Genomic DNA, 14,944 nt, shown 5'->3' with positions numbered 1-14,944 from the left:
AGTCCATAGGTTGTGCAATCAGTTCAGCGTTGGGTTAAATTTAGAGGTTAAAGGTTAGAAGGATGAGCTCAATGGGAATCTGGACCAGCATGGAGCAGTTGGGCTGAATGGCCTGTTTTCCGGCCGTGTGACTCCATTCTGACTTGCTCTGCCCTTCACACCAGTAACGAGCTCTCTCTGACCTGAATTCCCGGCCCAGTCGCTGGATCCCAGACAATGCAGGGAAACCTCCCACTGCCGGTTGCGGGAAGCAGCACGCCTGCCAGCTCGAGGAGCAAGGGGATCCGGAGACAGTCAGCTGCCAAGGAGCCAGCTGTCGTGTGGTCGCTTGGACAACATCCGGTTTCTGGCACCTGTCCTTGCAGCTGAAAGCCTGTGGATCCGTCAGCCCCAGTATCTGACATATGACATGAGTATTCTCCAGAGACAGACATGCACATTGCCTCCTACTGCTGAAAACCGTAAGACTTAGGAGCAGAATTGGGCCATCGAGTCTACTCCACCTTTCCATCTCAACCCCATTCTCCAGCCTTCTCCCTGTAAGCTTTGACCCCCTTACTAATCAATCTCCACCTTAAATATATCTAATGGCTCGGCCTCCACAGCCCCCTGTGGTATTGAATTCCATAGATTCACCACCATCTGGCTAAAGAAATTTCACTTCATCCCTGTTCTAAAAGGATGTCTCTCTATTCCGAGGTTGTGCCCTCTGGTTCTGGACTCCTCAACTATAGGAAACATCCACCCCACATCCACTCCATAGGCCTTTCAATATTCGATAGGTTTCAATGAGAATCCCCTTCATAGTTCTAAACTCCAGCAAGTACAGGCCCATCGTCATCAAATGCTCCTCATATGTTAACCTTTTCATTTCTGGGATAATTCTTGTCAACCTCCTCTGGACCATCTACAATCCCAGCACATTCTTTCTCAGAGAACGGGCCCAAAACTGCTCACAATACTCCAGGTGCAGTCTGACCAACGTCTTATGAAGTCTTAGCATCGCATCCTTACTTTTATATTCCAGTCCTCTGGAAATGAATGCTAATATTCTGGTGGTTACAAGTCCCATTCTGTTGAAATGCCACTTGACTGAACAATGGTAATTGTCCTGTCTCATCAGTAGGCGTGAGATCCTTAACCAATGGTGATCCGATGCATGAGAAGGGGAGAGTGTCTAGTTCTACCTCAGTGCTCTGTGTGATGACCTGATCTGTATGAAGAGTGTGCAAAAGAAGCTTTTCACTGTGTCTCCGTACATGGGCAGGTACATTTACGGGAGGGGTATGGAGGGCAGGTCGATGGGACTAGGAAGACTAGATGGGCTGACCAGCCTGTGACTCGAAGTGACAATAATAAACCAATACCAGTGAAGGAGATGTGAGAGGCTTACTTATGTCACCAAGATTTCTAAGGGTGTGCAGTGGAGAGCATTCTGATCGGTCGCATCACCGGCTGCAGCGGAGGCTCCAATGCCCAGGATCGCAAGAGGCTGCAGAGGGTTGTAGACTCAGTCAGCTCCACCACAGACATCGAGGACGGCTTTGAGAGTTGGTGCCACAAACAGGTGGCATCCATCACGAAGTACACTCACCTCTTTCATCCTACTGTCGGCGAGGAGCTACAGGAACTCGACCGTTCAGGAAGAACTTCTTCATTCACCAACATGAAGCCATGAACACTACCCCGTTATTCCTTTTGTTTAGCACTCTTCATTTAATTATAATTTATAGGATTTCTATGTCTTTGCACTGTCCTGCTACCACAAAACAATTCATTTCTAACAAAGGGTTTTGGCTTGAAATGTTGACTGTTTATCAGACAGATGTTACCTGATCTGCTAAATTCCTCCTCCATTTTGTGTGTAGTGGCAAAGATTTCCAGCATCTACACAATCTCCTGTGTTTACAATTACCCATCAGTGATAATAAGTCTAATTTAATGGGAATGGGTGCCAAGAGAGCATTACCAGGGGCGGTAGTGGAGACAAATACGATTTAGGTGTTTAAGGAGCTGTTACATAGGCATATGTAGGGAATGGATGGTTATTGATTATGCAGGGAATGGAGGGTTATTCATTACAAATATAAATACCAATACTTTACTGTCACCAAACAATTGATACTAGAGTGTATAATCATCACAGCGATATTTGATTCTGTGCTTTGCGCTCCCTGAAGTACAAATCAAAGTAAATATAATAAAAATTTAAATTATAAATCATAATTAGAAAAGGGAACGCACGGTAATGTAAGTCAGGTCCAGATATTTGGAAGGTACGGCCCAGATCTGGGTCAGGATCCATTCAGCAGTCTTATCACAGTTGGAAAGAAGCTGTTCCCAAATCTGGCCGTACGAATCTTCAAGCTCCTGAACCTTCTCCCGGAGGGAAGAGGGACAAAAAGTGTGTTGGCTGGGTGGGTCGTGTCCTTGATTATCCTGGCAGCACTGCTCCGACAGCGTGCGGTGTAAAGTGAGTCCAAGAACCGAATACTGATTTGTGTGATGTGCTGGGCTGTGTTCACGATCTTCTGCAGCTTCTTCAGTCTTGGACAGGACAACTTCCATACCAGGTTGTGATGCACCCTAGAAGAATGCTTTCTACGGTGCATCTATAAAAATTAGTGAGGGTTTTCGGGGACAGGCCAAATTTCTTCAGCTTTCTCAGGAAGTAAAGGTGCTGGTGGGCCTTCTTGGCAGTGGACTCTGCTTGGTTAGACCAAGTCAGGTCATTTGTGATATTCACCCTGAGGAACTTAAAGCTTTTGACCTGTTCCACCTGCGCACCACCGATGTAGATGGGGTCGTGTGGTCCGCTACTCTTTCTGAAGTCAACAACCAATTCCTTCGTCTTGCTGACGTTGAGGGATAGGTTATTGTCTTCGCACCATGCCACCAGGTTCTTAATTTCCTCTCTGTACTCAGACTCATCATTACCCAAGATACGGCCTACAATTGTGGTGTCATCAGCAAACTTATATATTGAGTTCGATGGAAACTTGGCTACACAATCATGGGTGTACAGTGAGTACAGCAGGGGGCTGAGTACACAGCCTTGTGGGGCACCGGTGCTCAGAGTGATTGTAGAGGAGAGTTTGTCTGCTATTTTTACAGCCTGGGTCCTGTCTGTGAGGAAGTTGAAGATCCAGCTGCAGATCTGAATGCTAAGACCCAGGTTCCGGTGCTTAGGAATCAGTTTATTTGGAATGATGGTATTAAAGGCAGAGCTGTAGTCGATGAAAAGGAGTCTTACAAATACGTCTTTATTCTCCAGGTGTTCTAAGGAGGAATGTAGTGCCAGAGAGATGGCATCTGCCGTTGACCTGTTGCTCCGGTAGGCGAATTGCAAAGCATCGAGGTTGACCGGTAGGTTATGGTTGATGTGTGCCATAACCAATCGCTCGAAGCACTTCATAGCAATTGATGTCAGAGCAACAGGTCGATAGTCATTCAGGCATGCCACCTTGCTTTTCTTCGGCACCGCGATTATCATTTCCTTCTTAAAACACGAGGGGATCTTAGACTGAAGCAGGGAGCAGTTGAAGATGTCAGCAAACACTCCAGCTAGCTCGCTTGCACAGGCCCGGAGAACCCGCCCCGGGACGCCATCTGGGCCCGTCGTCTTCCTTGGATTTATCTTCAGGAAGACTCTTCTAACGTCCTCCTCGGTAACGATGAATCTCGATGCCACCAGGTCCGGTTCATCCGGAGGGGGCGGGACGCTCCTCTTCTGTTCGAATCTTGAGTAGAATACGTTAAGTTTGTCAGGAAGAGAAGCGTACAGTTATTGATAATCTCAGCCTTTTCTTTGTGCCCAGTGATCTCATTTAGACCCAGCCATAGTCTACTGGCATCCCTCTGGTTAGCCTGGGCTTCCAACTTGGCTTGATATTGCAGGGAATGGATGGTTATTGATTATGCAGGGAATGGAGGGCTATCTGTTATGTGTAGGGAATGAAGAGTTATTGATAATGTGCAGGGAATGGAAGGTTATTGATTATGTGCAGGGAATGGATGGTTATTGATTTTGTGCAGGAAATGGTGGTTATTGATTTTGTGCAGGGAATGGAGAGTTATTGATAATGTGCAGGGAATGGAGAGTTATTGATTATGTCAGGTAGATTATGCGTTCACTTCAATTTGACATTTAATCATAGTAAGGAAGCTTAGGGGGCAGATATAAAAATTAGCTTTATATGTCAGATGTACACTGAATCATAGAGTGAAATGCATTATTTGCATCAATGACCAACACAGTCAAGGGGTGTGCTGGGGGTAATTCACAAGTGTCGCCCCGCTTCGGTGCTGACATAGCATGCCCACAACTTCCTAACCCTGACCCATACATCTTTGGAACGTGGGAGGACACCAGAGCACCCGGAGTCACGGGAGAATGTACACACTCCTTATGCCGGAGTTGAACCAGGATCTCTGGCACTGTCAAGCAATATGCTAGCTGTCGCGTTAGCGTGCCACTCACACAGAGGGTGTGGGGGGGTGGGGGGGTACCTGAACACACTACCAGAGAAGGGGTGGAAGCAGATCTGATAGCAACACTTAAGAGGCATTTAGACAGACACACGATCAAAGTTCAAAGTAGATTTATTATCCAAGTACGTATATTCAACCCTGAGATTCATTTTCGTGTCGGTGTTCACAGTAGCACAAAAATACGATAGAGCCAGTGGAAAGCTACACAAAGATGGACAAACATCCAGTGTGCAAAGGAAGAAAACTGGTGCAAAATACAAAAAAAAATTTAAAAAGTAAATAACTAGTGCTGAGAACACGAGTTGGAGAGTCCTTGACAATGAGTCAGCTCAGAATTGAGGTGAGTGAAGTTATCCACGCCGGTTCAGGAGCCTGGTGGTTGTAGGGTAATAACTTCAAAAAGTTCAAATTCAGATTATTATCAAAGTACACGTACATCCCCACCCTCAGATTCTTCTTTTGTCGGCATTCGCAGTAGATACAAAGACACACAACAACACGAAAAACCTCACAAAGACTGACAACCAGTGGCCAAAAGACGACAAATGGTGCAGATACAAAAAGGAACAAACAAGTTAATAAGGCTGCGGTCCCTCCTTCCCAACGGCAGCCGCGAGCAGGGAGCAAGGAACGTCGACTGCTGATTCATTTCCATAGATGCTGCCTGATCTGCATTTTCTGTGTGTTCCCTGGATGGTGGGGGTGGGGTCCTTGATAACGGATGAACAGAGGGATATGAGCTATGTGAAGGCAGAAGAGATGAAATTAAGTTGGCATAATGGTCATGACAGACACGATGGGCTGAAGGGCCTGTTCCTACGCTGTGCTCTGATACTGTGGTCTAGATTAGGATGTAAACTCGAGGGATCCCATAACAACATTGATGCAATCAGCGCCCTGGATCTCTTCAGGGTGGAGATAAAGACATTGGAATCTGCAGCAGAACATCGAGCTGCCAGAGGAACTCAGCGGCCAGGCAGCATCTACGGAGGGAGGTGGGCAGTCGACATTTCAGGTTGATGGGTCATATGGCCCGTTTCACTGTAAGATGCCTTTTACAATCATCTACTCTTGCACCAGGAGAGCTCCCTGTCTCCTCCATTCTGGGGAAAACAAGAGGGAGGGCAGGGAAAGTGGAAATGGAGAGGGAGGGGAGGAAAAGAGGGATGAATGAAGGGAAAGTGAGGAGAGAAGGAGGGAGGGAGAGAGAGGGAGGCAGGGAGACAGGGAGGAAAGGAGAAAGTAGGGAGTGTGAGAGAGTGAAGGGGAAGGAGAGAGGATGAGAAAGGAGGGAGGGAAGGAGAGAAGAGGAGGAAGGAGAGGGGAGGACAGAAAGGGAAGGAGGGTGGGAGACACCCTGAGAGCAGGAGGGTAGGTGTGACCCTGGTACACTTTTGCACTAACAGAGCCGTGCCCCTAGTGCCCTGACAACAGGGGAAACGCTACAGACGTGCGCCTCTCTGCAACAGGAACCATTGCAAGCTGGATCGGTCCCCGGGGAGCTAATCAGCAGAATTAGAGGCAGCATTCTTCAATAAGCAGAGTTCAAAGGGCCAGACTGAAGTTATTAGACAGCAGAGTCGGCCTTTAACCTGCAGGGGCCGGAGATCCGGAGTTGGGGGAGAGCTCCTGACAGAGAGTGAGAAGCAGAATTTGGAGCGGGGGGGGGGGGGGGGGGGGAGGGGTGGAGAGGGTGAAGCAAAAGGGGAGAGAAGCAGTAGCAGGAATGCGGAGGGGTAAAACTGAGGAAGGTAGAGAGAGAGTGCCGAGTTAGGGAGAGGGAGAGAGGACTGGCAATATAGAGGGTGAGAGGGATGGGCAAGAGGAAGAAAAGGGGATGTGAGAGAGGGACAGAGCGGGAAAGGAGTGGATATGGAGGAGCCCAAGAGGGGGAGGGGGAAGGAAAGAAATAAAGCGAGGAAAGGAGCGGGGAGAGAACTAGAGGTCATGGGTTAATGGTGAAGGGTGAAATAAACCTGAGAGGGAACTTCTTCACTAGGGACTAGGAACATGGATGGGGTGTGTATGGGGGTCTGTGTCCGGGTACGATCGATGGGACTAGGAACATGGATGGGGGGGTATGGGGGTCTGTGTCCGGGTACGATCGATGGGACTAGGAACATGGATGGGGGGTATTGGGGTCTGTGTCCGGGTACAGATCGATGGGGGGGGGTATGGGGGTCTGTGTCCGGGTACAGATCGATGGGACTAGGTACATGGATGAGGGGGGTATGGGGGTCTGTGTCCGGGTACAGATCGATGGGACTAGGTACATGGATGAGGGGGGTATGGGGGTCTGTGTCCGGGTACAGATCGATGGGACTAGGTACGTGGTTGAAGGGTGTATTGGGGTCTGTGTCCGGGTACAGATCGATGGGACTAGGTACATGGATGGGGGGGTATGGGGGTCTGTGTCCGGGTACAGATCGATGGGACTAGGTACATGGATGAGGGGGGTATGGGGGTCTGTGTCCGGGTACAGATCGATGGGACTAGGTACATGGATGAGGGGGGTATGGGGGTCTGTGTCCGGGTACAGATCGATGGGACTAGGTACGTGGTTGAAGGGTGTATTGGGGTCTGTGTCCGGGTACAGATCGATGGACTAGGAACATGGATGGGGGGTATTGGGGTCTGTGTCCGGGTACAGATCGATGGGGGGGGGGTATGGGGGTCTGTGTCCGGGTACAGATCGATGGGACTAGGTACATGGATGAGGGGGGTATGGGGGTCTGTGTCCGGGTACAGATCGATGGGACTAGGTACATGGATGAGGGGGGTATGGGGGTCTGTGTCCGGGTACAGATCGATGGGACTAGGTACGTGGTTGAAGGGTGTATTGGGGTCTGTGTCCGGGTACAGATCGATGGGACTAGGTACATGGATGGGGGGGGTATGGGGGTCTGTGTCCGGGTACAGATCGATGGGACTAGGTACGTGGTTGAAGGGTGTATTGGGGTCTGTGTCCGGGTACAGATCGATGGGACTAGGTACATGGATGGGGGGGTATGGGGGTCTGTGTCCGGGTACAGATCGATGGGACTAGGTACATGGATGGGGGTGTATGGGGGTCTGTGTCCGGTTACAGATCGATGGGACAAGGTACATGGATGGGAGGGTTATGGGGGTCTATGTCCGGGTACAGATCGATGGGACTAGGTACATGGATGGTGGGGGGGGGGTATGGGGGTCTGTGTCCGGGTACAGATCGATGGGACAAGGTACATGGATGGGGGGGTATGGGGGTCTGTGTCCGGGTACAGATCGATGGGACAAGGTACATGGATGGGGGTGTATGGGGGTCTGTGTCTGGGTACAGATCGATGGGACAAGGTACATGGATGGGGGGGTATGGGGGTCTGTGTCCGGGTACAGATAGATGGGACTAGGTACATGGATGGGGGGGTATGGGGGTCTATGTCCGGGTACAGATCGATGGGACAAGGTACATGGATGGAGGGGTATGGGGGTCTGTGTCCGGGTACAGATCGATGGGACAAGGTACATGGATGGGGGGGTTATGGGGGTCTATGTCCGGGTACAGATCGATGGGACAAGGTACATGGATGGAGGGGTATGGGGGTCTGTGTCCGGGTACAGATCGATGGGACAAGGTACATGGATGGGGGGGTATGGGGGGTCTGTGTCCGGGTACAGATAGATGGGACTAGGTACATGGATGGGGGGGTATGGGGGTCTATGTCCGGGTACAGATCGATGGGACAAGGTACATGGATGGGGGGTATGGGGGTCTGTGTCCGGGTACAGATAGATGGGACTAGGTACATGGATGGGGGGGTATGGGGGTCTATGTCCGGGTACAGATCGATGGGACAAGGTACATGGATGGAGGGGTATGGGGGTCTGTGTCCGGGTACAGATAGATGGGACTAGGTACATGGATGGGGGGGTATGGGGGTCTGTGTCCGGGTACAGATCGATGGGACAAGGTACATGGATGGAGGGGTTATGGAGGTCTGTGTCTGGGTACGATCGATGGGACTAGGTACATGCATGGGGGTGTATGGGGGTCTGTGTCGGCTACGATCGATGGGACTAGGTACATGTATGGGGGTGTATGGGGGTCTGTGTCTGGGTACAGATCGATGGGACTAGGTACATGGATGGGGGGTGTATGGGGGTCTGTGTCGGCTACGATCGATGGGACTAGGTACATGGATGGGAGGGGTTATGGGGGTCTGTGTCCGGTTACAGATCGATGGGACTAGGTACATGGATGGGGGGGTATGGGGGTCTGTGTCTGGGTACAGATCGATGGGACTAGGTACATGGATGGGGGGGTATGGGGGTCTGTGTCTGGGTACAGATCGATGGGACTAGGTACGTGGATGGTGGGGGGGGTATGGGGGTCTGTGCCCAGGTACAGATCGATGGGACTAGGTACATGAATGGGGGGGTATGGGGGTCAGTGTCTGGGTACAGATCGATGGGACTAGATACATGGATGGGGGGTGTATGGGGGTCTGTGTCTGGGTACAGATCGATGGGACTAGGTACATGGATGGGGTGTATGGGGGTCTGTGTCTGGGTACAGATCGATGGGACTAGGTACATGGATGGGGGGTATGGGGGTCTGTGTCCGGTTACAGATCGATGGGACTAGGTACATGGATGGGGGGGGTATGGGGGTCTGTGTCCAGGTACAGATCGATGGGACTAGGTACATGGATGGGGGGGTATGGGGGTCTGTGTCCAGGTACAGATCGATGGGACTAGGTACATGGATGGGGGGGTATGGGGGTCTGTGTCTGGGTACGATCGATGGGACTAGGTACATGGATGGGGGGGTATGGGGGTCTGTGTCGGGTACAGATCGATGGGACTAGGTACATGGATGGGAGGGGTTATGGGGGTCTGTGTCCGGGTACAGATCGATGGGACTAGGTACATGGATGGGGGTGTATGGGGGTCTGTGTCTGGGTACGATCGATGGGACTAGGTACATGGATGGGGGGGTATGGGGGTCTGTGTCTGGGTACAGATCGATGGGACTAGGTACATGGATGGGGTGTATGGGGGTCTGTGTCTGGGTACGATCGATGGGACTAGGTACATGGATGGGGGGGTATGGGGGTCTGTGTCCAGGTACAGATCGATGGGACTAGGTACATGGATGGGGGGGTATGGGGGTCAGTGTCTGGGTACGATCGATGGGACTAGGTACATGAATGGGGGGTGTATGGGGGTCTGTGTCGGGTACAGATCGATGGGACTAGGTACATGGATGGGAGGGGTTATGGGGGTCTGTGTCCAGGTACAGATCGATGGGACTAGGTACATGGATGGGGGGTGTATGGGGGTCTGTGTCCGGGTACAGATCGATGGGACGAGGTACATGGATGGGAGGGGTTATGGGGGTCTGTGTCCGGATACAGATCGATGGGACTAGGTACATGGATGAGGGGGGTATGGGGGTCTGTGTCCGGGTACAGATCGATGGGACTAGGTACATGGATGGGAGGGGTTATGGGGGTCTGTGTCCGGGTACGATCGATGGGACTAGGTTCATGGATGGGGGTGTATGGGGGTCTGTGTCCGGGTACGATCGATGGGACTAGGTACATGGATGGGGGTGTATGGGGGTCTGTGTCTGGGTACGATCGATGGGACTAGGTACATGGATGGGGGGGGTTATGGGGGTCTGTGTCTGGGTACAGATCGATGGGACTAGGTACATGGATGGGGGTGTATGGGGGTCTGTGTCTGGGTACAGATCGATGGGACTAGCCAGAATAATAATTCACCGTCATTTGTCTGCACTCAGCTCCTGTGTCCCCCCGGGTCTCTCATCGTGCACTCCTGCTATCTGCAATGTGCGGTCAGGCTGCCCAAGCACACCCTGAGTTCGTGTTGGTTGTTGACGCAGATGACACATTCCACTGTACTTTTCGATGTACGTGTGATAAATAAATGGATCAGAATCTGGCGAATTCCCCTCAGATAAATCTCCATTTATTGGAAAAACAATTTTTAACGATACGCAGAAAACGTCTTCTTATCTGGGTGTCTCACGGCTTGTTACAGCAAGAAATGACAGAGTTGAGGACGTCAGGGGAGCCAGCCTCGCCTCCAAGGACTCCGTCTGTACTTCCCACTGCCTCAGGAAAGTTGGCGGCACCCTTCCCACCCCGTTCGAGCTCTCTTCTACCCCCTCCCCCCCATTCGGGCAGGAGATACTAAAGTCCGAAAGCACATACCACCAGGCTCGAGGACAGCTTCTACCCCACTGTTATCAGACTCTTGAACGTACCTCTCACACGCTAAAAGTTGGCCCCTTGACCTCGGTGTGGCCCTTGCCTGTACTGCACTCTCTCTGTAACTGTGACACTCTATTCTGCACTCTGTTATTGTTTATCTCACTGCTGTGATGACCGCATGCAAAACAAAACTTTCCACTGCCCCTTGCTGCATGAGACAATAAGAAAAACAATATACCTCTTTTTCAGTTTTGGCCTGTGCCAAACTTGCTCTTTCCCTACACTGACGATTTGCCAGCAGCTTGGTGAAGACAGACGCAAAATAGCCGTCAAGGCCTTGGCCATTTCTACAGACCAACATTAATCACAAACAAGAGAAAATCTGCAGATGCTGGAAATCCAAGCAACACACACAAAATGTTGGAGGAACTCAGCAGGCCAGGCAGCATCTGTAGAAAAGAGTGAACAATGGACGTTTCGGGCCGAGACCCTTTGTCAGGAATCCTGTTTGTATGCATCGACCGGAATGAATTCCTCCAACCGACTCGCGTCCACTACACCACCTTTTTCTGCTTTATGTAATTATAAAAACTTCTACTGTTTGTTTTTTATATTTCGTACAAGTTTACTTTCATAATCTGCCTTTCCTTTCTTTATTGCTTGTTTGGTAATTCTTTGCTGCTTTTTAAACTTCTCCCAATCTTCCACTTCTCCGTTTTTCTTGGCGACTTTGTCTGTATGTGGTTTTAGTTTGATGCGTTCTTGCATTTCTTTATTTATCCAAGGCTGGCTTTCTCCACCCTCACTGCCCTTGCTTTTCACTTGTTTCAAAAATATCGATCTATTTGTTTAGAGAGAGAGTGTGGAAGAGGCCTTTCCAGCCCATACGAGCTGCACCACCCAGCAACCCACCGGTTTAACTCACAGGATAAACTCTCAATGGCATGCATCTCTGACAACCAAGACCAGGTCCTTCACATGTGGTTTAGCTACTGAGCCCAGTGCAGTCATTACTACTGACAGGGCGAAGGCAGGTTACTAGCACCTTGAAACTAGTCACTCTGGACAGACGGGGCTTGTTGGCAGTTCACCGAGGAGAAGGGAACTCTGATCTCCCTTGTGGCTATACCCACTCACGGGGAAGGCTTCTGGAGTAAAATCGGAGGAATACCCAGGAGCTGGAGTCCCTCAGGCAGTCCTGCACCGAGTTCAATGCCGACTGGTAACTCCTGCGATGCCGCTGGTGCTGAACGGTATCGGCCCCTGCCGTCCTTTTGGATGCCTGGAGAGGGGGAACCTGCCACATGGGCAACGGCTTGCTCTCCATTTCGTGTTGCCCTGGCTTGTAGACAGATAGGATACAACATCCATTGTCGACCCCAGCCAACACAGGGCTTCTACCATTTCAGGAGATCTGTCCTGGACCCAGCACGCGAGTGCCAATACAATGAAAGCAAGACAGTGCCCCTACTTTCTTAGAAATTAGCAGAGATTTAGCATGTCATTTAACACCTTATAAACTTATCGGTTCACGGTGGAGAGTATACCAATGGGTTGGACCACAGATTGGTATGGAAGCACCAATGTCCTTGAGTGGAAACTTGTAGAAAAAGTAGTGGATACGTCCCAGTACATCACGGGTAAAGCCCTCCCCAACGTTGAGCAGATCTACATGGATCATTGTCGAGGGAAAGCAGCATCCATCAACAAGGCCCCCAACATGCGGGCCATGCTCTCTTCTCACTGCTGCCATCAGGAAGGAGGTACAAGACATGAGAAATTCCAAAGCAACACACACAAAATGGTGGAGGAGCTCAGCAGGTCAGGCAGCATCTATGGAAAGGAGTACAGTCAACGTTTTGGACTGAGACCCTTCATCAGGAATGAAAAGGAAGGGAGAAGCTAACAGAATAAAAAGGTGGGAGAGGGTAGGGAAGGAGGACTAGCTGGAAGGTGATAGGTGGAGCCAGGTGGGTGGGAAAGGTAAAGGGCTGGAGAAGAGGGAATTTGTTAGGAGAGGGGTGTGGACCATGGGAGAAAGAGGAGGAGAGGTGATACACAGGTGATAAGACGTAAGAGGCCAGAGTGTGGAATAGGAGGGAAAGGGAAATTTTTGAACTAGAAGGAGAAATGAATATTCATGTAACCAGATTGGAGGCTACCCAGTCGGAACACAAGGTGTTGTTCCTCCATCCTGAGAGTGGCCTCATCTCGGGATGAGGCTGGCTGTGACCGATATGCCGGATATGGGGATGGGGATTAAAATGTTTGGTCACCGGGAGTTCTGCTTTTGGTGAATGGAGAGGAGGTGCTTGACGAAGCGGTTCCCCAATTTACGACAGGTCTCACCAGTGTAGAGGAGGCCGCATTGGGAGCACTGGACACAATAGACGACCCCAGCCGATTCGCAGGTGAAGTGTTGCCTCACCTAGAAGGACTGTTAGGGGCCCTGTACGGAGGTGAGGGAGGAGGTGAATGAGCAGATGTAGCACTTTGGCCGCATACAGGGTTAAGTGTTAGAAGGAAGATTAATGGGGAGGGACGAATAGACAAGGGAATCGTGGAAGGAGCGATCGCTGGGGAAGGGGGGGGGTAAAGGTGTATTTGGTGGTAGGATCCCTTTGAAGATGACGGAAGTTATGGAGAAAGCTGTATTGGATGTGGAGGCTCATGGGGTGGTAGGTGAAGACAAGAGGGGCTCTATCACTGTTAAGACAGTGTGAAGATGGGGTGAGCGTGGGTGTCTGGGAAATGGAGGAGATGTGGGTGAGGGCAGCATCAGTGGTGGAGGAAGGGAACCCTCTTCTTTGAAGGTGGACATCTCTGATGTTCTGGAAAGGGAAGCCTCATCCTGGGAGCAGATGAAGGAACTGAGGAAAGGGAATGGCATTTTTACGGGAGACAAGGTGGGAAGAGCTATAGTCAAGATAGCCATAGGGATCGGTTGGTTTACAAAAGATGTCAGTCAACAATTTGTCTCCAGAGAGATCAGGAAAATGGAGGGAGGTGTCAGAATGGACCAAGTGAATTTAAGGGCAGGGTGGAAGTTGGAGGCAAAGTTGATGAGCTCAGCGTGGGGGCATGAAGCAGCACCAAAGCAGTCATCAGTGCAGTGGAGGAAGAGTTGGCAGCATTACCGGGGAAGGCTTGGAACATGGACTGCTCTGCAGCCTCAGGTCCCACATCACCAGGTTCAGGAACAGTTATTACCTCTCAACCATCGGCTTCCTGAACCAGCATGGACAAGTTCACTGAACGTTGAGGTAGTAGGAAGGAGAAGAAAACGTTGCCTCGTTTTTACTATGCACTGTACCAGCAGTTATGGTCGAAATGACAAGAAAAGTGACTTGAGAAGGGTGGGAAGGGGGAGAGATGAGAGGAGGAGAGGGTGGGAGAAGTGAGGCAAGAGGGATTCAGAAGAGGGGTGTGTGGAGAAGAATGAGAGAGTGTGATGGGGACAATTGTGTTCCAGAGGTCACAGGTCTCTCCCTCTCTCACACACACATGCGTGCACATACACATCTCCCTCTTCTCACACACACACATCCCCCTCTCTCTCTCACACACACACACACATCCCTCTCTCTCTCTCACACACACACATCCCTCTCTCTCTCTCTCTCTCACACACACACATCCCTCTCTCTCTCTCACACACACACATCCCTCTCTCTCTCTCTCTCTCACACACACACATCCCTCTCTCTCTCTCTCTCTCACACACACACACGGAATGTGTCATACGGGAGGAATGAGCTGTGGGTAATTGAAACCAGTGCTGGGAAACTTATCAAAGGCTGTGTTGGTCCGGCCTCTGCATTACTGGAAACAGGGATGAGGGGTGTAGGGAAGAGCTGGTAATCACAGCAACACACATTACCACCCCCCTCCCCTCCCGCCTGACCCCACCCTCCCCCTCCCCCCAACACCAGTTCCTGGAGTCACTTTACAGGCCACACATTCTTTAGTAATGAGTCCAGAGGCAAATCCGTAGTTTGCAGAGAGCGAGGGAGGGAGGAGGGAAATAGATGGAGGGAAGAGGGGAGGTTGTAAGGATCATTAGTGAGGGGTAGGGGGGAGAGAGGGAGGGGGATGGGGAGGAGAGAGAGAGAGAAGGGATGAGGTCGTGAAGGGTGGGAGTAAGAGTGGGAGGAGGGGGTCGAAGAGGGGATAAGTAGTGAGGCACAGAGAGGGAAGAGGGAAGGGTAGATCCATGCTGATGTGTCTGTCATATA

This window comes from Hemitrygon akajei, chromosome 11 (genome assembly GCF_048418815.1).
Source record: "Hemitrygon akajei chromosome 11, sHemAka1.3, whole genome shotgun sequence".
In the NCBI taxonomy this organism is placed as follows: Eukaryota; Metazoa; Chordata; class Chondrichthyes; order Myliobatiformes; family Dasyatidae; genus Hemitrygon; species Hemitrygon akajei.
The sequence above is the reverse complement of the archived record's forward strand: the minus strand, read 5'-3'. Positions refer to the sequence as shown.